Genomic DNA, 22,760 nt, shown 5'->3' on the forward strand with positions numbered 1-22,760 from the left:
TTGTAAATTTTGTTATGAACCAAAATCGCAAAATCAAGGCACTTGATTTTGTTTCCTTTTTTTGTTAACGGAAAGAAAGCCCCCTTTTTTTCGGCTTGATTTCTGTTTTTTTTTCCCATTTTTAATTTGTTATTTTATTTTGTAAACTACTATATTAAAACTTATTTTAAAAAAATTTAGTTTTATTAACTTCTGGTATATATAGTATTTAAAAAATTTTCCAAAATTTTTATTTCCATAGCCTTAATCTACATCTATCTACAAACTTAATAATACAAATATACATATACAATACACCATTTAATATTTTTTTGATAGTGTCAAATTTATTACCTAATTAATACTATCAAAAATATTCACTGCTGGAAATTATGGAATTTCCGGCCACCTGAAAGTGATCTTAAATCAAGTCAAAAGTCTTGTTCCGACCACTTTTGGTGTCCGGAAAAAACCTTTATTGCTATTTCCGACTACTTTTTGCTTTAGATTTGATTTAAGATCACTTTCAGATGGTCAGAAATTCTATAATTTCCAGTAGTGATTTAATAAAGAGTATTTAAATGGTAATAAAAGTGTAAAAATAATCAAAAAAAAAAAACTTTTGTTTCATTAATAAAATCATTGTAAAGGAAAACATACTATTAAATAAATTTTAAAATTGAGTGTACTATAATATTATTACTAGGTACTCGATCATTTCCTTCCTTTTATTATTATACTAATTAAGAAATTAATTAAAATTAAGCTAATAATAGAATTAATGAATTAAGTAAAATGAGGAAATAATTGTAATTAAGTTAATAATCGAGCCATGCGTAAGCTGACTTCCATACTAACTTCATCCACTCATCAAACCATACTTTAATTTTCTAATATAATACACACCACACTTTTTCACTTACCACTTCAATGCCAAACTGTAACAAATCCATGCAAAGATAAATTCCTTTATTAACACCAATTAACCAAGACCACTTGATTAATTTCTTCAAGCTTGATTAACAATCATATTCATAATGAGTATTTTCTTCATAATTTTGAACACCTCCGAATAAACTCATGTTGTAGAAGATAAAGACATACATTTTGATAGGAGACGATCCATGGTCCATTGGTTAATTCCAATATAAATTCTGATTATTTTGTCAATTAAATTAGCCAACATAAAAGGGTCTAACGTGTATCATTTGTACACTTATAATCTCCCCCTTTGGCAAAAACAAAGACATATATACTTAGGGCAAAGAGCAAATAGTTAATTCAAATAATTTCATTAAAAATAGCCCTTAGTATATGTGCTTGACAAAAAAATCCTATGATTTTGAATTTATCAAAAATTACCAAGACACATTGGACCGTGCTCCATCCATAAGACTTCATACTCAACAAGTAAGCTGTATAGAGATATCTTCCAACAAAATTCCAATGTTTGAAAGTCGCTCAATAATAAGATAAGCCCAGAAATGATAAGAGAAGCCCAGAAAACTAGAAATAGAAATTATCCAGATTTCCAAACATACCAACACTAGGCATACTTCAACCAAAGATAATGATTATAGTTCTCCCCCCTTATTCCAACCATTCCAAACATACCAACACAAGGCATACTTCACGTCCAACCTTGGGATCCCCATCCTCCACAAACGGGTTTCCAAGGATACCTTCACGACAATCATCGATAAAATGAGAATGAAGCTGGCTGCCTGGAAAGCAAGTGCCCTTAGCATGGCGGGAAGGAGGGTACTCGTTCAAGCCTCCCTAGCTGCAACGCCAACCTATGCCATGCAATCCATGGCCCTTCCGGTAAGTACGTGCAAGTCAATTGACAAAATTTGCAGGAATTTCTTGTGGGGCCACTCTGAAGATACAAGAAAAATTCATACTATCAGCTGGCTTGATATCTGTATACCTCGGGATAGAGGAGGTCTTGGCCTTCGTCAAGCTAAGGATTTTAATATGGCGTTTCTTTCAAAGATGGCCTGGCAATTGGCGACCAACCAGGATAAACTTTGGGTCCAAGCCCTCGGAGAAAAATACTTGAATGATACAGATTTCTTCGCAGTTGGCACTACCACTAATTGCTCCTGGAGTTGGCGAAGTCTTATGAAAGGTAGACCCACCCTCCAAAAAGGTATCATGTGGAAAATTGGCAAAGGGGACTCCTTAAGTTTTTGGCATGATAATTGGCTAGGCAAGGGTGCCCTTAGTTCCCTGCCAAATATCTCGGTTCCTCCTATTTTAGATCCCTTAAAAGTGGATCACTTCATCTCTGAGGATAGGACCTGGAATACTAATGCTCTCAACCTGGTGGTTCCAACTGATCTTGTCAATGATATTCGGGCAATTCCAATCAGCAGCTCGATCATACAAGAAGACTCCCTAACATGGGCTCACTCAGGTACGGGCTCTTTCACCATTAAATCTGCTTATACTTTGATTGCAGGCTTCTAGGATGATGACTCGGATATGGACTGGATGTGGAAGCTAAATTGCAAAGAAAAAATTAAAATGTTTCTTTGGAAGTTGGTGAACAATGGGCTCCTGGTTAATGATGAAAGAGTGCGACGAGGTCTAACGGCGGATCGTAGCTGCCCAAGGTGCATGGACGAGCTGGAATCCCTTGACCACCTGCTTCGACGCTGCAGCACTGCTATAGACTGTTGGAATCAATGTGACGCTCCACGGACTTCAACCCTCTTACGGTGATGCCTCTGACTGACTGGGTGAGAAGAAATTGTGTCAGCTCGTCATCTTCCCCAACTTACGCTCACTGGAATGCTTTCTTCCCCCACATTCTCTGGAGTATGTGGAAGGCCAGGAATGAGCTCATCTTCAACCATTCAAGCGTCCCAGCAGGTGAGATCTGCAACCGTGCTAAAAGGGAAGCAGAAGAAGTTTGGAAGTTCCTCTTCAAGCATTCAAGGATCTTAGGAGAAGCCAACGGTGGGTGCAATGGTCGCCTCCTCGCCAAGGTTGGTACAAGTTGAACACAGATGGTGCCAGGAAAGCTAACACTGGAATGGCAAGCGCAGGTGGCGTTATTCGGGACCATCAAGGCAACTGGATTGTTGGCTTTGTTACGAATATTGGCAATACGAACACTTTCATAGCTTAATTATGGGGGCTTAGGGAAGGCATCAAGATTGCCAAGAATAGAGGTTTCACGAATCTTTTAGCAGAATCAGACTCTGAAGCTTTAATCCAAGCGCTAAAAAATAACTCGGACTCAAGACCGGAAGCCAGCACTATAATTATGGACTGTAAGAATATGATGAGGAGCTTCCATGATTTCGACCTTATACATGTCCTCCGAGAAGGGAATCAATGTGCCGACTTTTTGGCCAACCTGGGTCAACATTCTTCTTGGGGGACCTCAGTTCTGATTCATCCACCGGATGGGATTCAAGGATTTCTGACTCGTGATGCCAACTCCGTCTCAACAAGAAGAATCTCCTAATCTTTTCTGGAGCCTTTATAGCTCCTCTTTCTCTACCAAAAAAAAAAAAAACACAAGGCATACTTCAACCAAAGATCATGATTATAATTCTCACCTTTATTCCAACCATACTCCCCCTTAGTATATACTCCCCCTTTTTGCCAATAAATTGACAAATGTGAACATCTATATTAGTAGATTGAGTCTGACGGAGTGCCCTATTGGACTGATCCTGCACAAGAGAATTAGAAACGAGAAACGCAGAACTTTATAACAATTTTAACAAATAACATATAAGCACAAGTCAAGTTGGAGCAGATTAAATAGATAACACATACCAAGTAACAAACGCATTCAAGCACAAATTCGTAGCAAATAACACAAAAAGCACACAATTGGGTCACTCAAGAAGACAGATAAAAGCACACAATTGGATCACTCAAGAAGACAGATTGGTAAATAAGACAGTAAGCACATTTAGATAAAGCACATTTACGTACAGATTCATATAAAGCCAAATTAAGCACAGATTCATACCAGAAAGCACGGTAAAACACACAAACAAAACAAGCACGGTCACGTAAAGCATATTCAGCCAGAGATTCAAAAAGATCACAATCAGGCACAAATTCATATAAATCAACTTCAGGCAAGAATTCATAACAGTTAGCACAATAAGTACACAAGCAAACACAGATACGGTCATGACCGGACCAACAAAAACACATTCACATAGTAACACAGAAAAATACAAATATTACACAAATTGCATCAAATTTTCATTCAAGTAACCACAGAGAATTCAAAGATTCAACACAAGAAACACCAATAAAATAATCTAAGCAAAAAATAGGTTTATCAGTTCAAAAGCACTCAAAACAACGCAAGTAGTACATTTAGTAACCACATAGAAAACAGTCAAGAACAAAACGCAAAGAATTAACCCGCAGTTTAGTAAACACATAGAGTAGTAGGCAACGAAAAAGACTAATTGCGAGAAAATTAAAACAATAAAATAGAGGGAAAATCAATCATAGACACACTCCAAAAAAGACATAGATGCAATGAGAGAGCATGTAGGAACAGAACCATTAATTCAAAAGATAAATTCCCTGATCCTGAAATAGATTCTATCACAGATGCAGAATATTACACTGGCAAAGATGAATAATTGTCAACATTTGATGAATACAAGGATATTGAAGTAGAGAGCACCAAATTAGGTAAGGAACACATAAAAACTCAGCTTTAGACATAGGAATATTTGCATGTATTTCACAAGACACATTAGACAATGACACCCTAAAAACATTCAAGGAATTAACAAAAGGAATTAGAGAGTAATGAACCTGTAAACTTTATCACCAACGATGATGACAAAATTAATTTTGAAGATGGGTGATCTATTGTGGATGCGTGTTGGAATGTCAATGTCGTCTTGATCAGTGTTAGATTTTGATTCTGGTTCTGGGTCAGGTTCAAATGGCGTGGGTGATTCTGGATCTGGTTCAGGAGTTTCATGATAAGGAGTTTTAGAAAGGTTTGCGTCAGGTTCTGTCACTGACACAAGTTATGAAACTTCAACAATATCATTCAGTTGATCATCAATTACAACATTTGTAGACTCCATGATGGTCTTGGTCACTTTTTTGTATACACGATATGCATTGATGTTCGTTGAATAACCGGGAAAAATCCTCTCGTCGCTTTTTGGTTCAAATTTTGCAACAGGATTTCTATCCTTCAAAATAAAACATCGTGAGCCAAAAATGTGAAAGTATTTAATATTCGGTTTCTTACCTTTCCATAATTCATACGGTGTTTAACTTGTGCCTGGCCGAAGATAGACTCGGTTGGGGATGTGACATGCGGTGTTTACAGCTTTTGTCTAGAATTTTTGAGGTAATCCTTTGGCATTGAGCAGGACTCATCCCATTTTTTGAATGGTGCAGTTTTTTCATTCAACGACTCCGTTTTGTTGAGGTGTCTTTGGTGCTGAATACTCGTGGGTAATTCCTGATTGATTGCAAAAGGCATCGAACAAGTTGTTGTCGAATTTTCGTCCGTGATCACTTCGAATTCGAATAATAGGTTCATTTCTTTCCTTTTGGAGTTTCAATCCCAGTGTTTTGAAAGCTTCAAGTGCTTGGATTTTTCCCTGAGAAAGATTACCTACGAAAAAACGTGAAAATCATCAACAAATACCAGTATGTATTTCTTACCTCCAAAACTCTCTATTTGAGTAGGACCAATGAGATCCATGTGGATCAGTTCTAGGCAGTGACTCGTGTTTATGGTATGTTGAGCTGGAGTAAATGATTTGGAGTAAACCATGAACACCTTCTATCTTCATTAGTTTATCAAGTAGTCTGTAACTCAGATACCCCAGTTTTTTGTGCCATAGCTCAGCTTCATCTATGCTGGTCCTGCAACAGAAGATATGTTAGTTAGAATATAGCAATTGTCAATTGACCTTTTACCTTCCATAACACATTGATTTGTTTTGTCCAGGATACTGCAGTTATTTTTGGTGAAGCACACGTTCCAGTTTTGGTCACATAGTTGACTTATACTTATGAGATTTGCGTGAAGTCCACTGACTAGCAATACTTTTTCTAGTTTTGGCAGCCTAACTACATTTAGCGTGCCTATGCAGTGAACTGACCTTTAATACCGTCACCAAAGGTAACTTCACCTTTGCTTGCATTTACGTTACTTAGAAATTTGGCATTTCCTGTCATATGACGGGAACACCCGCTGTCAAAGTACCATTTCTCTTCTCTTCCTGCACTTTTAGAGTGAAAAGAGACAAACGAAATATAGTCAGTCTTTTTAACCCAAATCTGTTTTGTAAAGCATTGAATTTTCTTGTGCTTGAACTTCTCGATTCTTTGATCCTTGTAGAAGTAGTAGCATTCGGGTCTGGTATGGCCACGCAACCTGCAATAATGACATACGGGGTTATAGAGTTTGTATTGTTGCTTGTTTGACCTTACTATACCACTGTTATGTTTCGCTAAGCTGGATTCAGGAATGTCTCCTGGATCAGGTCCAGACGCTTTGATGAATACCGTTTTATCCTTTGAGTTGCTTCCGGTGAAACCCAAACCGAATTTTGCAGAAGTTTTTCTTCCGGAATCAAGGATTTTGTCAAGTTTTGAAGTGGTGTCCATTATTTGAATTTGTCGTTTGTAGGTGCTTAGCTCCTGTTTCAAAGTTTGTACTTCTTGTTGTAGTTTTTATTCTCTATCGGCCGCCTCCTTAAGCAGTCATTCCCAGTCTGTACTTCGTTTTGTAGTTTTTCTTCTCGGTCAGCTGCCTCTTTAAGTAATACATTCCTATCAGCTATTTGAGTTTGATATACTTTGCTAGCATTTGTTACAATCTCTATCTCACTAGCTAGTTTACGATTTGTTTTTCGTAGGACTTCCCATTTGGGATACAACTTATTAAATTCAACTTCAAAAGACAAAGCATTTAGTTCTAAATCTTCCGCGGAGACATATTAACCACCCTCTGAGTCAGCTCCTTCAACAGATTCAGAACAGCTAGCGACACGTGCAGTAAACGCGACAAAGTTTCCCGAGATTTCTTCGACATCAGATCCGGTTGTTTCAATGTCAGGCTTGTCGTCACTCCAGGTAATGGCTGACATAGACTTTTTGCGTCTAAGGTAGGTGGCACACTCTGCTTGTACATGTCCAAAGCCTTCACATTCATAACACTTGATTCCTTTATTGTTAGGTTTTTCTTTGGACTGTCCTAGACGTGAGACAGACTGTTTGAAGTTTGACGAACCTGTCCTGGGACCAGCTTTGGACGATGTTGCTCCTCTTTGTGGATTTTTGTTGCGTGAATTTTTGGATACTGTTTCAAAATTTTAGAAAACTGTTTAGTCAAAAAGACAATTGTATCATCACTTGTTTCATCTGAATCAGATACAACATTATTTTCTGCAGCGGCAAAAGCTACATTTTTTTTTTGTTTTTTCGTTTTCGTGTGATCAGTTAAAATTTCCATTTCATAGGTTCTAAGATTTCCCATTAATTGAGTAACAATTTTGTTCTCCCAGCCGTCGTGTTCCTGAATAGCCGTGAACCTCGGGGGTAAGGATCTCAGTATTTTCTTAACAAGCTTTGCTTGCGAGAACGGTTCACCAAGGACCATTGCACGATTCGCCAGTTCTTCACTTCTTCTACACGTGTGTGAAAGTTGATGATAGTCTCATCCTCATTCATCCGAAGCTCTTCGAAATCGGATTGGACTAGCTGCAGCTTTGATTGTTTCACTGACGTAGTTCCTTCGTAAGTTGACTCAAGAGCTTCCCAAGCACCTTTAGCTGAAGCAATACCTGCAACTATAGAAAACTGACTTTCATGCATAAGAGAGTAAATCGTATCTAAGGCCTTATCATTGTTCCAGCGTTAGTTATCTCGGTTTGAGACCACTCAGTCTCAGGTTTAGCTACTTCCGTTCCGTCAGTGCTAGTACTGGATTTGGTGGGATAAGTCCAACCTGTCACTACAGACCGCCAAACCCCGCTTCACCTTGAGCTTTTAGGTGTGTACGAGTGCGAGCCTTCCAATAGACATAGTTGTCGCCAGTCAGCTGGGGAAGAATTTTAACACGATCCATTCTGTAACACTCAACAACCTGTGAGATTGAACAAATTAACAGAATAAAGAAAAGCAATAAAAGCCGCTGAAAGCTTGAGTTCAAGAGGCACGGAATAGCCAGATCGACAGACTAATAAATTAAGTATGTAGGCCCTGATACCAACTGAAATTGCACCGTGAATCTTGAATTCAATTATACCTTTAATGTTCTACTTGTTTTAGAAGAGATATTACGTTATCAATTAATTAGGTTATTTAATGAACATAAATAACGAAATATAAATGCATAAAAATAAAACAAGTACTCAGAGATTGATCACGCAGTTCGGAGCGCTTCTCCTACGTCTGCGGGGCAACCCACGTCTGCCCAATCCATTATAAATGTTCACCAAGGAGTATTACAAGAGATAAGTACAAATGACCCTCAGCCTTTACCACTACAACACCCTTGCTAACATCTACTCAGGATTGTACGTGCATGCCGTGACGATCTTCAACCGAAGCTTCAGCTGTACCAGGTACTGATGACCACGTAGCTCAGATTAAATACCCTTAGCAAATAAACAATATAGACAGTTTAAATTAGGTAGCTTTGTAGAGAAAGTATGCACTTGGAATAGCAGTTCTAAAATTGGCAACTTTCTTCTTTGAGTGGCTTCATTTTATAGCAATGGATATCCATTACATTGATCCTTGAAATCAGCATCTCATAATCTTCATTAATCCCAGGCCACACATTTTTTATTTGAATACCTCATTCCATGCGTAAGCTGACTTCCATACTAACTTCATCCATTCATCAAACCATACTTTAATTTTCTAATATAATACACACCACACTTTTTCACTTACCACTTCAACGCCAAACTGTAACAAATCCATGCAAAGATAAATTCCTTTATTAACACCAATTAACCAAGACCACTTGATTAATTTCTTCAAGCTTGATTAACAATCATATTCATAATGAGTATTTTCTTCATAATTTCGAACACCTCCGAATAAACTCATGCTGTAGAAGATAAAGACATACCTTTTGATAGGAGGCGGTCCATGGTCCATAGGTTAATTCCAATATAAATTCTGATTATTTTGTCAATTAAATTAGCCAACATAAAAGGGTCTAACGTGTATCATTTGTACACTTACATAATCTACTACAATATATATATATATATATATATATATATATATATATATATATATACTAATAAGAGTCCAAGAGAATTAGACCTATAATCGGTAGAAAAAATGGCGGTCAAATTTTTTAATCAAATGAATGGCTCAGATTGATCCATTTTAATTTTTCCTTGAGATTTCTTAATTTATCCTTAATGAATATGATTATCCGTTAACTTTTCTGTTAAATACTATCTTTTCCGTTAATTTATGTTAGTTCACCGTTAACTTACTCATTGATTTCAATAAGAAAGGTCTTAGGTTCGAACCACATCCCAAACAAAGTTGGCATAGTTAGTACTCTATTTTACTCTTATTAAATTAAATAATAATTTAGTAGCTACAACAAAAAATAATACATATGCATTTCTTTAATTTAGAATTATGTGTCTACAATGCCTTTATTCAAAAAATAATTATTCATTATCAATAAATTAAATAAGAGAAATAATTTCATTAGTTATATTGTCTTTATTTTTCTCCAATATAAAAATTCTTAAATTCAAAATTCAAATTCATCAAATGATTATATTCGCTACATTGTCCCTACAATGTCTTTATTAAAAAAAATTATTCATTATCAATATATTAATTAAAAGAAATAATTTTATTAGTTATATTGTCTTTGTTTTCCTCCAATGTAAAAATTCTTTACATTCAAATTCATCAATTTATTATATTCACTACATTGTCTATTATCTTTTTTGTGCACTATTTTTTAATTAAATATCAAATTTATAATACAAAATAATGCTATATATTTATTTACCAAGTATTTTATTAATACCATGAAAAAATTTTAAAAATTTAAATTAATAAAGTCAATTATATTAACTACTTGAGGGCTAAGTTGACAAAGACAGTATTCAAATCACACAACAAATTGAAGTGAGAAACTACCTCGCAATGTCCTTATTTGACAATAGCAGTTAGAGGTTAGCGTTAGCGGATTTGACTAGCGAATTATATCAACGATTGGTAAAAAGATATTTGAAAAAATTAGTTGTTTAAATTAACATTTAAAATGACCTAAGGGTATGATAATAATAATAATAATAATAATAATAATAATAATAATAATAATAATAATAATAATAATAATAATAATAATACTAATTGTTTTAATAATAATTTTTTTTTTTAAATATAGATGTGTTTTGGAGAAATCATTCTCAAAAACATTAAGTGAAAATATTGTAAATTGCAATGTTTGTATTTTCAGTGGTTTGGAACAAATTGTTGCTTCAAACTGTTGAATAACCAAAACACTTTCTTTAGCATTTTGATCTTTGGATTACATCATATTTACCAATCGTCAAATATCTTTGGGTTACATTATAATTAAAATATTTAAATTTTTACTACATCTAAATTCCTTAAATTAGGAATTTCTTTATCCATAATAATTTATTTAACAATAATGGTTGAACTAAATGAACACTGAGCAAAACACCTAAATGACTGGTACCGTCGATTCATTCATTGATCTTGTATATATGTGGATTCATTGAATATATTAGAACCCTTTGCAACAAAAATACTTGATTACTATTTAAAAGAAATTAAAAAACAACTATAAAGAATCTCCTATATTACATTGTATTCATATACTATGAATTACATATTTAAATAAACAAATTAGACATTAAATTACTTATGTTGAACTTCTCATATATAATCTTGCATTTATATAATTTCAAATATTTATTTAATTATAAACATTGGATAGAAAAAATGACCGTCAAATTATTAAATCAAATGAATAGTTCAGATTGTTCAGATTTTAATTTTTCCTTGAGATTTCCTAATTTATCCTTAATTATATGATTATTCGATCCGTTAACTTTTTCAGTAAGTACCGTTAGTTCACTGTTAGTCTAACTCTAATATAAAAGTCTAATATAGAATTATAACTACAACATTAATCTAATTCTAATATTAAAGTCTTAATAGAACTCTAACCACAAATCCTACCGCCGGAATCTCCTCCAACAATATTAGTATATATTCAATATTTTATACTTTCTCAACCTACTGAAACTAATCTGTGCCGGGGTGTGGGGGGCCCTTAGGGTTGGGGTTCAGCCTTTTGGAATAATATATTCAATATTTTATGCTTTAATTTTTATTTGCTCTCCCTTATGTCCCGTATTTGGTTTCAACCATACCCATACAATTATTTTATTAACAATTATAATCAATCTTGACTATATTATCTTGCATTTGTAAACTTAGAATTACCAATTTAAATACGCAAATTCAACATTCAATTATCTATGCATGAACAATTATAATATAATCTTTCCTTGATATACTTTAAAATACTTATTTAAGAAAAATATTAGGCATTATCCTAATCTCGCAATGCGCGTAAAAAACTATTCCTATATATAAAAACAAAATCCTGAACTTTAAACTTTTCCGCCCAATTCCTAAAAATCTCTATTTCTAATGAAAATATATTGTTTCTATTTTCCTATTCGTACTATAATTCTAGGTTAAAATTCCTATTCTAATATTATAAAATAGTGTAATACAATTCATATTCTAATCTATACTTCTATACTATATATAAAAACAAAATCTTGAACTTTAACTTCCCGCCCAATTCCTAAAAAAATCTCTCTTTCTAATAAAAAAGTATATTGTTTTTTATTTTCATATTCGTACTATAATTCTAAGTTAAAATTCCTATTCTAATCTATATTATACATAAACGATCCAAACTATATCTTTAATTGCACTATATAATGGCTCTGTTTGGCAGAGCTTATTTAGGAGCTTATAGCTTATTTTAAGTTATTAAAAGCTATAAGCTCTGTTTGGTAATGTTCCCAAAATAAGCTCCTAGTTTATTTTAATAATAATATAATTTCATAAATCATATTACATATCGATTTTTATAAAATAAATGCAATAACATGAGTCATATATTATTGATACTTTTGCATTGATCTTATAATTAAATAAATGTACACTTTCAAATATTGTAATTATTTATAACTTTAATTTTTATTTTATTATTTAAATATATAATAAAAAAACTAATTTGTGCATCGCACGGATAATTTATTAGTATTTAATTATGGAGCAATTTATGATGTGTTGAAAACGTTTGTAGTAAAGTGTGATAGATATTGATATGTTGATAGTGTTGAATAATACTAGTTATCAAATTAAAGGCTAGTAGTGTGACTAGGAAATACACAAATTACCATATTGATTACATATGGTTATTTTATATATATATATATATATATATATATATATATATATATATATATATATAATAAAGGCCCACAATTCTCTCACTGCTTAACATTCATTCCTAATACATCATAAGAGAAACTCTGATACAGTAGCAATCCCGTGACTACTCAACCTTCATCAATCGGACCTTCATCAATCGGAAGCTATGGCGGGAGGTTAGTATATTATTAGGATCTTGTAAAGTCCTAAACTAATTAAACCGGTTGAAAGTGAAAAAATAACAAAAGAAAAATATAAAAAGACAAAAATGCCCTTATTAAAAATTGAAAAACTCATGAGAAAGACTAAAAGTGTTCAAAAAACAATAGTCTGATGTTAAATGACAAAAACAATAATCTGGAACTAAATTTGGAATTGCGTGGAATTAACTCTTATGCAAACAAGCTATTCACAATATAGTGTAATGGAGAATAAGAAATTAAGGAATTGAAAGTAATTATAGAGTATTTAAATGGTAATAAAATTATCTTTATAATCAAAAAAATATTTTTTTAGTTCATGAATATACGCAAATCTTCCAAAATATTAATATTTATAATAAATAAAATACTTTCAAAATTATCATTATAATGATAATATTAATTAAATAATTAATAGTATAACAAATATTTAATAAAAAGTATTTAAATAGTAATAAAATTGTCTTTACAATCAAAAATTATTATTTTTAGTCAATGAATATACGAAAAAGGTAACAATCATTGTAAAGGAAAACTATTAAATAGATTTTAAAACTTAGTGTACTATTTTTTTTTTGGTGGGTTAAGAGGAGCATAGCGCCCCAGAAAAAGAGAGGAAAAAGAAAAACTCAAAAATTAAGTAACCCGTCTAGATGCCACTGACGCGGCGTCGCGAACCAAGCAGGTAGCCATCTCTCCCGGAGGGTCAGTCAGGATCGTTGTCCGCCAATTAGCTTGTTGCCCAAGGTTGGCCAAAAAAACAGCGGGTTGGTTGCCTTCCCGAAGAGTGTGAACCAGTTCAAAATCTTGGAAAGCCTTCATTAATTCTTTACAATCTAGAAGCAGCGTGTCGATTTCCGGACTGTCTCTTGGAGCTTTATTAAGCGCTTGGACAACGGCTTCCGAATCGGATTCGGCGATCAATTTTAGGAAGCCCCCGTTCTTGGCAATCAGAAGACCTTCTCTTAACCCCCAGAGCTCGACCATGAAAACGCTTGTAGTACCAATTTTCATCGTGAAGCCTATAACCCAGTTGCCAGAACTGTCCCGTAAAATGCCGCCTGCGCTTGCCATGCCCGTGGAGGACTTTCTTGCGCCATCTGTGTTCAGGGCCGGATTTTAGGCTGTGCAAGCTGGGCTACCGCACAGGGCCCCCAATTTTAGAGGGGCCCCAAATTTTAGAGGTCCAATATTTAATATTTACCTAGGTAGTTTAGAAATAAAAATTAAAAGTTTACAATAAATTTAAAAAGGTTCTATGAAGAGATGGTATAAATGTGTATATATTGTATTTTAACTTGGAGGTCAAAAGTTCGAAACTCCCATATCTTACTTTTAAAAATTTAGATTTTGGAGGGCCTCAGTTATTTACCAGAACAGGGCCACACAAACCTAAAATCCGGCCCTGTCTGTGTTCAGCTTGTACCAGCCAAGACGGGGGTGACCACCACACCCATCTTTGGCGTCCTCCTAGCAGACCTGAGTGTTTGATAAGGAACCGCCTCGCTTCCTCCGCGTCCTTTTGCGCACGTCTGTGGATTTCGACCGCCGGAGTGTCAACCTGGTTGAAGATGAAATCGTTTCTTGCTTTCCACAAGTTCCAGAGAACATGCGGGAACAAGATGCTCCAGCTATTGGTTGCCGAATTCTGTAGTGAGCCGGAGGAGTTGCTCTTTACCCAAGTCATAATCGGCGTGGCCGCAGACGGGGAGAAGGCCGACGGAGCGTTGCAAAGGTTCCAGCAATCTCTCGCTTTGTCGCACCGTCTGAGAAGATGATCAATAGACTCTTCGTCATCCCTGCAGCGTGGACATATCCCGTCCGTGACAAGCCCTCTCCGCTTACGTTCTCCATTGACAAGAATACCATTGTTCGTCAACTTCCAAAGAAACATTTTTATTTTTTCTTTGCAAATGAGCTTCCACATCCAATCCAGATCCTGCCCTTCCTCTTCACCACCTGCAATCAAAGAATAAGCTGATTTTATTGTGAGGGAACTCGTACCTGAGTGAGGCCATGAGAGAGCATCTTCCTGCATGATTGTCTTGCTGATCGAAACCGCCCTAATATCATTCAGAATATCCTCTGGTAGCAGGTTTGTTAGAGCATTTGCATCCCAGACTCTATCTTCCGTTATGAAATGGCTAACTTTAATGTGTTCCAAGTGCGGAGGGACTGCCAAGTTAGGAATGGCGCTGAGAGCTACCTACCCAATTGTCATGCCAAAAATTGATAGAATCCCATTTACCAACTTTCCACGTGATGCCTTTCTGTAGGATTGGTCTACCCTTTAAAAGACTTCTCCAAACATAAGAACAATTAGTCGGGGCATTGGCCGTTAAGAAGTCTGAACCCTTCAAATATTTCTCCCTTAAGACCTGGACCCAGAGTTTATTGTGATTGGTCATCAGGTGCCACGCCAATTTAGACAGAAAGGCCAAATTAAAATCTTGGGCTTGTCGAAGTCCAAGACCTCCCCTTTCGCGAGGCGTACAGATATCCGACCAGTTGACGGAGTGAATTTTTCTGGTATCTTCAGAGTGACCCCACAAGAAGTTCCTGCAAATCTTGTCAATGGTCTTACACGTACTAACCGGAAGAGCCATGGACTGCATAGCGTAGGTAGGTGTCGTTGCTAAGGAAGATTGGACTAAGACTCTTCTGCCCGCCATGCTAAGAGCGCTAGCTTTCCAAGTTGCCAACTTCCTTCGCATTTTGTCAATGGTGGTAGAGAAGGTGTTTTTAGAAACCCGTGTATGAAGTAACGGTATCCCAAGGTAGGTGCCCAGGTGAGAAGAGATAAGGATGCCCATCTTTTCGCCAATAGCCCTTTTGGTCCCTGCAAAAGTGTTACGAGAGCAATAAATCAAAGATTTTGAAAGATTTACCTTAAGTCCGGATGAATGGCTAAACCTATTAAGACACTCCATCATAACTCCTGCCTGATGCTCCGAGGCTTCTCCAAAAAGCATTAGATCATCGGCAAAGAAGAGATGGGATACGCCTATTCCACCCCTGGCTACAGAAATAGGTTTCCACCTTCCTAGAGATACCTCGTTCTGGATCTCCAAAGACAACCTCTCCATAATGAGATTAAAAAGATAGGGTGCTAACGGGTCCCCTTGACGGAGCCCACGTCCCGGAGAGAAAGGGGGGAGACGTTCACCATTCCACAGGATAGAAATATTACTATTTTCAAGAGAAAAAAGAATGAGCTGAACCAGCTGTGCTGGAAAGCCAAAACCTTCAAGAGTGTCTTTCAGGAAAGCCTCCACGCCATCGTAGGCCTTTTGGAGGTCCACTTTAACGACCATGAGCCCTTTCCGACCCTTCCGTTTGTTCATCGTGTGGATAACTTCTTGGGTAAGTATTACGTTGTCCAGGGTAGAACGGCCCGGGAGGAAGCTGTTTTGATGCGGGCCAATAATACGACACATAATCGGCCTCAAGCGGTTCACGAGGACTTTAGAAATTACCTTGAAACCCACATTGAGAAGGGTAATCGGCCGAAAGTCGGCAGCAGTTTCAGGAACCTCTTTCTTGGGAATTAGGGTAACAAAGGCTTGGAGGATAGACAAAGGCACAGAACCGGTGTAGAAGGCCCGGTTTACCAGGATAGTAATGGCAGCACCAATTTCCTCCCAGAAATTTTGATAAAAAGCTGCTGGAATACCGTCAGGACCAGGACTCCCAAATCTCTTCATGCCAAACACAACTTTTTTAACTTCCTCACTGGTAGCAATTTTAACAAGGGAGTTCTGTTCAAGTCTAGAAAGCCGATGAGAATCCGCAATAGGCACCATCATATCTGAGCTAACCTGATTCCCTATACTGAAGAGCGAAGAGAAGAACGAGGTAATGTGATAAGCCAGGGAAGCCGGATTATCTGACCAGCTGCCTTGAATTTTTAGAAACCTGACCCGGTTTTTGTTTCTTCTTATTAAAGCCGAGTTGTGATAGAAACGAGTATTTCTGTCCCCATCTTTAATCCAGCTCGTCCTAGATTTTTGAAACCAGAGAGCTTCCTCTTGATCTAAGGTCTGGTCCAGCTCTGCGGCAAGATTCTTTTCCAAGACTTGCAGACTTCTTGAGACTACGTAATTTGGGTGTTGTTGGATTCCCCGAATTCTTGTCTCAAGATCTCTTTTTCTCCTGAAAATATTACCGAAAAAATCCTTGTTCCAGTGTTTACTTTGCTCCGTGATGTTGGTAATTATGGATTCAAAGTCGTTGATGTCCCCACTACTAGCATTTTTCTAATTCAAGGCATAATCCTGTCTATCCAGCCAAGCTGCTTCAAAGCGGAACGGCCGTAGATCCCGATCAGGGGGCCGACCTGCCACTTCTATGAACATCAAAGGATTATGATCTGAATGAACCCTCGAGAGAGTCCTAACTTTTGCTTCGGGAAAAACCATCTGAGCGCTCATGTTCCAGAGAACTCTATCCAGGCGGCGGAGCTGAGTAACCCGGCTTCCTGCAAAGCGACACCAGGTAAACTTGGACCCAGAGACCCCCGGGTCGAGAAGCCCACAAGCACTAAAAGCATCAACGAATCTCTGCATGGTGGCTTGATTCAAGTGATTACTTCCCCATTGTTCATCAGACGATGCGATGTCATTCAGATCACCTATTAAAATCCAAGCACCTTGAATAGCACTAGAAAAAATTTTACACTCATCCCAAAATCTGCTCCTGGCCATAATATTGGGCCCTAACATAAGCGAAGGTGATAAAACAATCATCTGGCCTATTCTTGACTTTCGTTATTAGGTAGTCGTTTCCTTCCTTTTATTACTAATTAAGGAATTAGTTTGACCCAAAAAAAAAAAAAAAAAAAAAAAAAAAAAGAGAGAGAGAGAAGAAGAAGAATGAATTAAGGAATTAATTATAATTAAGATAATAATGGAATTAAGTAATAATTAAGTAAAATAAGGAAATAATTGTAATTAAATTAATAATGGAGAATAAGAAATTCAAGAATTGAAAGTAATTACAGAGTACTTAAATGGTAATAAAATTATCTTTATAATAAAAAAAATTATATTAATGTTTTTTAAAATTATTTTTCTTTTTTCCATATTTATTTTAATAATAATATAATTTCATAAATCATATTGCATATTGATTTTTATAAATTAATTACAGTATCGTGACTACTCAACCTTCATCAATCGGAAGCTAGGGCTATGGTTGGAGGTTATTATATTAATTATTAGGATCCTAGAAAGTTCTAAACTAATTAAACCGGTTGAAAGTGAAAAAAATAACAAAAGAAAAATATGAAAAAGACAACAATGCCCTTACTAAAAATAGAAAAACTAATGAGAAGGACTAAAAGTGTCCAAAAATAATAGTTTGAGATGTTAAATGACAAAAACAATAATCTAGGACTAAATTTGGAATTGCCACCAAAGATAACGGACCTCCAGTAGAATTAACTCTTATGCAAACAAGCTCTTCACGATATAATAATTCACACTATAACTTTACTCAATAAAGCAAAACCATCTGATAAAAAGATAACAGTGTAATTGATTGGCAACCACAAAATGCACCAACAGAAAAGACTAATAAAAATGGCCAATAATCAACTAAAAGTCGTTTCCATAGCTATCATAGACACCCATTCGCTACAACAATTGAAAACACCAAGACACACATAAGTATGAAACTCAAAATCCAATGACCAATTGCCAAGAAAATTATATTAAATAACAGCATAAATGAAAAAGATAAGAGCTTTACTGAAAATGCAATGACCAATTGCCAAGAAAATTATAAATGAATAGTAATCATAAAGATCCCTAACTCAATTGAAATTCTATAACTATGTCAACCAACCAAATTTGTAACTTTGTAGGCATTTGTCAATGAGTTTCATAAAGAAGCGAAGCTATTAGTGACATTGTGACTTCAGTTTTGCCAAATGATTTGAAATAATGCGAGCACAATTGCAAATCCTCATCACAAATTATACTGATCTTTTCATCCTCTACATCTCTGTACTTGACGCAGAGGCGGAGGAGGCGGTTGAGGCTGGGGTGCAGTTAAAACTTGTTCGCTATTAGAATTTTTCTGCATTGGTTTCAATTCTTGGCTGCTGCTGCTGATTCCAGATGGAGGAAATTTCAAAGAATTCATTGAAACCTTTTTTATTAGAGTTTTATTATTGATCAAATTGTGTTTAGGAAGTATTTGAGGAATATATTTATAGGGATCAAATGGTGTTTAGGATTGATTCCAACCAAGGAGAGAGAAGGGAGAAAGCACAGAAGCTACTCGGGAAAAAAATCTCTTTGTTTTGAACCAAAATCAAGCCTTTTAACTGATTTCCTTTTTATTTAATTGACAGTAGCCTTCTTTTTTTATTTAACTTCCTTTTATTTTGTTATTTAATTTTGTAAATTTTATTATGAACCAAAATCAAGCCGCGGCTTGATTTTGTTTCTTTTTTTTTTTTTTTTTTTTTTTTTTGTTAACGGAATTCCTTTTTTATTTTGTAAGTTATTATATTAAAATTTATTTTAAACATTTTTAATTTTATTATTTTTTGGTATATATAGTATTTTTTTTTTATTACAAAGGAAGGGGGATACCCATACAATCTATGCCTACAACAAGACTCAAAACCTAGACCTCCCACATAGGGGAGCAATACGATACCAATGGACCACAAGCCACTTGGTATATATAGTATTTAAAATTTAAAATTTGTTTTCAAATTTTTTGTTTCTTTTTTTTGTTAACTGAAATCAAGCCCCCTTCTTCTTCTTCTTCTTCTTTTTTTTTTTTCATTTTTTATTTTTTATTTTATTTTGTAAACTACTATATTAAAACTTATTTTAAAATTTTTTAATTTTATAAAATTTTAGTATATATAGTATTTATAAAATTTGTTTTCAATTTTGTTTTCCATAGCCTTAATCTACATCTATCTACAAACTTAATAATACATACATACGTAGATACATATATACATACAAATTTAATAATACAAAATATACATATATATACATACATACAAACTTAGCAATAAAGTTAGCCTCCGACGGGAACTAAAAAATGTTTGTGTAATTATTTGCATGGTTCATATCATTTTAAATTTAATATTTTCATATGATTTTCTTACTTTAACCTTTATTATTTCTTTATCCTCCCCAAAATATCCTCATAGACGGTCATCATATACTTTTCCGTTATTGTTTCGCGATGGAATCATCAAGTGAATAACCCTAAGCAGAATCACAGGACGTCTTGTAGGAGATTTACGCGTACAGGTACGACAAGTCGACACCAAATCCTCCATGATTTCTCCATTTGTCTGATGATCGACACCAAATGGATATTTCTCCAGTATGAATCTGACTACATTCTGATAGAAATGGAAAAAATATGAAATTATCATTATTCCTTATTAAAGAGCAGGCCAAATGGATAACAATGAAAGTCTATGTTGATATTTATGTGGAATTTCAGATACTTTATCTTACTTTAATTCCTTTTGCTAACCACACCGCCTACCATGATTTGAACTGTAAAATTTGTAGTACTACATACACTACACTAAATAAGGCATTTAGCGGCGATTTTTATGTTGTTTAGCGGCAGTTACAAACTGCCTCTAGTGTGTTTCCCGGCAGCGATTATTTAACCGTGCCTAAATAGTGTGTCGCGAAGGTTTTAGCGACGGTATAGTGCGTTTCCTGACGGTTATTCAACTGGGCTTAAATAGTGTGTCGTGAAGATTTTAGCGGCGATTTTAAACCGCCACAAAATTTGGTTATTTTTGTTTAATTTTTAGTGGCGGTTTTGAGTTAATTTTTTACTTTAAATATTAGAAAACCGCCGCTAAATTATATTTTATTTTTAAAATTATTTTATTATCTAATAATTGTTACATTTTCATACAACTAATAAAATTTTATTATATTTTTATGATCCTCATTAAATTATATTTTTTTCTTGTAAATCTCTAGATTCAAATTTTCATTGCTATCACAAACAAACTCTGTATACATTCTTCAATTTAAAAGAAAATTAATTGTAATAAATATTTGTCATTCCTAATATAAAGAAACATACATAATGTCATGTTAATAGTCAATTAATATGCAAAGAAAAAGAATAATGTCGTTGATACAAAAATTTGATGGTAAATCTGTAAACCTCTATGAATGCTAGCAACCAAGGACTACATTGGTCCATGAAATATTCTGCTTGACCTCGATTGAGGGTGGGCCCTATTTTTTTCCTGTTGTGTGGTTTGTGATAACCCAAAATTTTTAATGATATCTTGCACAGTATTCTAAGAGGAATTTCTAGTGACATTTTGAATCTAGCGGTTGTTGCAACCGCCACTAAATAAATATTTAGCGGCGGTTATTTACAACCGCCGATAAATGTGTATTGCTAAATATCCAATTTTTTGTAGTGATAATTTATCCCTCTCAAGTATATTATTTGAGCATCGAATCGAAATTTATTGATGTACCATTATGCAATCCTACTTCACTATTGTATTTGCCATTTAGAAGGATCTCTGTGCAAGTGTATAAACTGGTACTGTATTTACCTATGAGGTCAAACTGGAAAATTAAATAATCAAGCATTGATATACGCTAGGATTCACAATGATACTTTGAAAAATTCTGAAACACTAAGAGGATGGCGCAGCAACAAACACAACAGGAACTAAGGAGGACGCAAGTCATGTGTAGAGACCCTAGACGCATGTCCCTTAAAAAGAACATTCCTGGTCAAAATGTCATTCACATAAAAACAAAGGGGGTGAAACTCAAAGAAAATATTATTGTCCTTTGCAAAACGCTGGATAGATAATAGAGAAGAAGACGAAGCGGAACCAACATTCAGGCGGAGCATGATTTGTAGCACCAGCAGGAAACCACTAATGAGGACTGCTGAAATCACCATTATCACCAGAGACGGCCACAGAAAACCCGGAGCCCAATAACGCCAAAAAGAGTTGGCTCCCGTGTGACCAAAACATTTACAAGTTTGACAAGGATCATCATAGCGCCAAAAACAATTGGCTCCTGTGTGACCATAACAGTTACAAATTTGAGATGGATCATCATAACTCCAAAAATAATTGACTCCCGTGTGGTCGAAACCTAAGGACCAGCCGCATGCTGCTGCCACATCTTTGATCGGATACACGTCGTTGCAGCTTCCATATCTCAAAGAATCCAAATTTAATTTCAAGGCAGAATCGTCCCTCGCCGTTCGACGAGAACTTTCAGATTGGCGGCGGCTGAATTTTATCTTCTCGACAACAAGGTTTTATCAGCAGCGAATTAACAAATGCATAACATAGGAACGAGGTAAATATTTCTCTATTCACAATTCATGCTACGTGGAGTAGTATTTGCTATCCATATATAAATGCTTCGTTACTTGTGCATAGAAAAAGGAGAGATGTGTTTCGTGCCAGATCTGTTCGGTGCGAGAAAACCCTAGCTAATTGATAAATGAAAATATAATTGTATTGTAGTCAACAATAATATCAATATCAAGTACAGGAAGCGAATATACATATATAGATGCTAGATAGAATTTTAATTTAACACAAATAATATTGGAGTCATTGGAAGCTCCTCCAGCAATCCAAAAAATCAGTTGAGAGTTGAGAACATCAGCTCACACCATTCAACGAAATCCAAAAACAAAATCAACTTTTCAATAAGAATATATAACATAATGAAATGCGAGAATAGTAATCATACAGATCCCTAACACAATGAAATTCTATATAACTATGCCACCTAACCAAATTTGTAGGATTTCATTAAAAAAGAATTGACTTTTAACTTTGAACGCATTTGTCAACTAGTGACATTGTGACTTCAGTTCTGCCACATGATTTGAAATAATGCAAGCACAATTGCAAATCCTCATCACAAATTATACTGATATTTTCATCCTCTAAATCTCTATACTTGAACTTAAGAGCACCAGTGTCCAAGTTATTGAATCTCTTTAAAACTTGTGTCTTCAAAGCATCCATGGTAGGGTTGTTAAGCACAAACTTGACAGTCTCTTTTTTGTATTTTAATTTTA

Source organism: Ipomoea nil, unplaced genomic scaffold, assembly GCF_001879475.1.
Source record: "Ipomoea nil cultivar Tokyo-kokei standard unplaced genomic scaffold, Asagao_1.1 scaffold2662, whole genome shotgun sequence".
Classification (NCBI taxonomy): Eukaryota; Viridiplantae; Streptophyta; class Magnoliopsida; order Solanales; family Convolvulaceae; genus Ipomoea; species Ipomoea nil.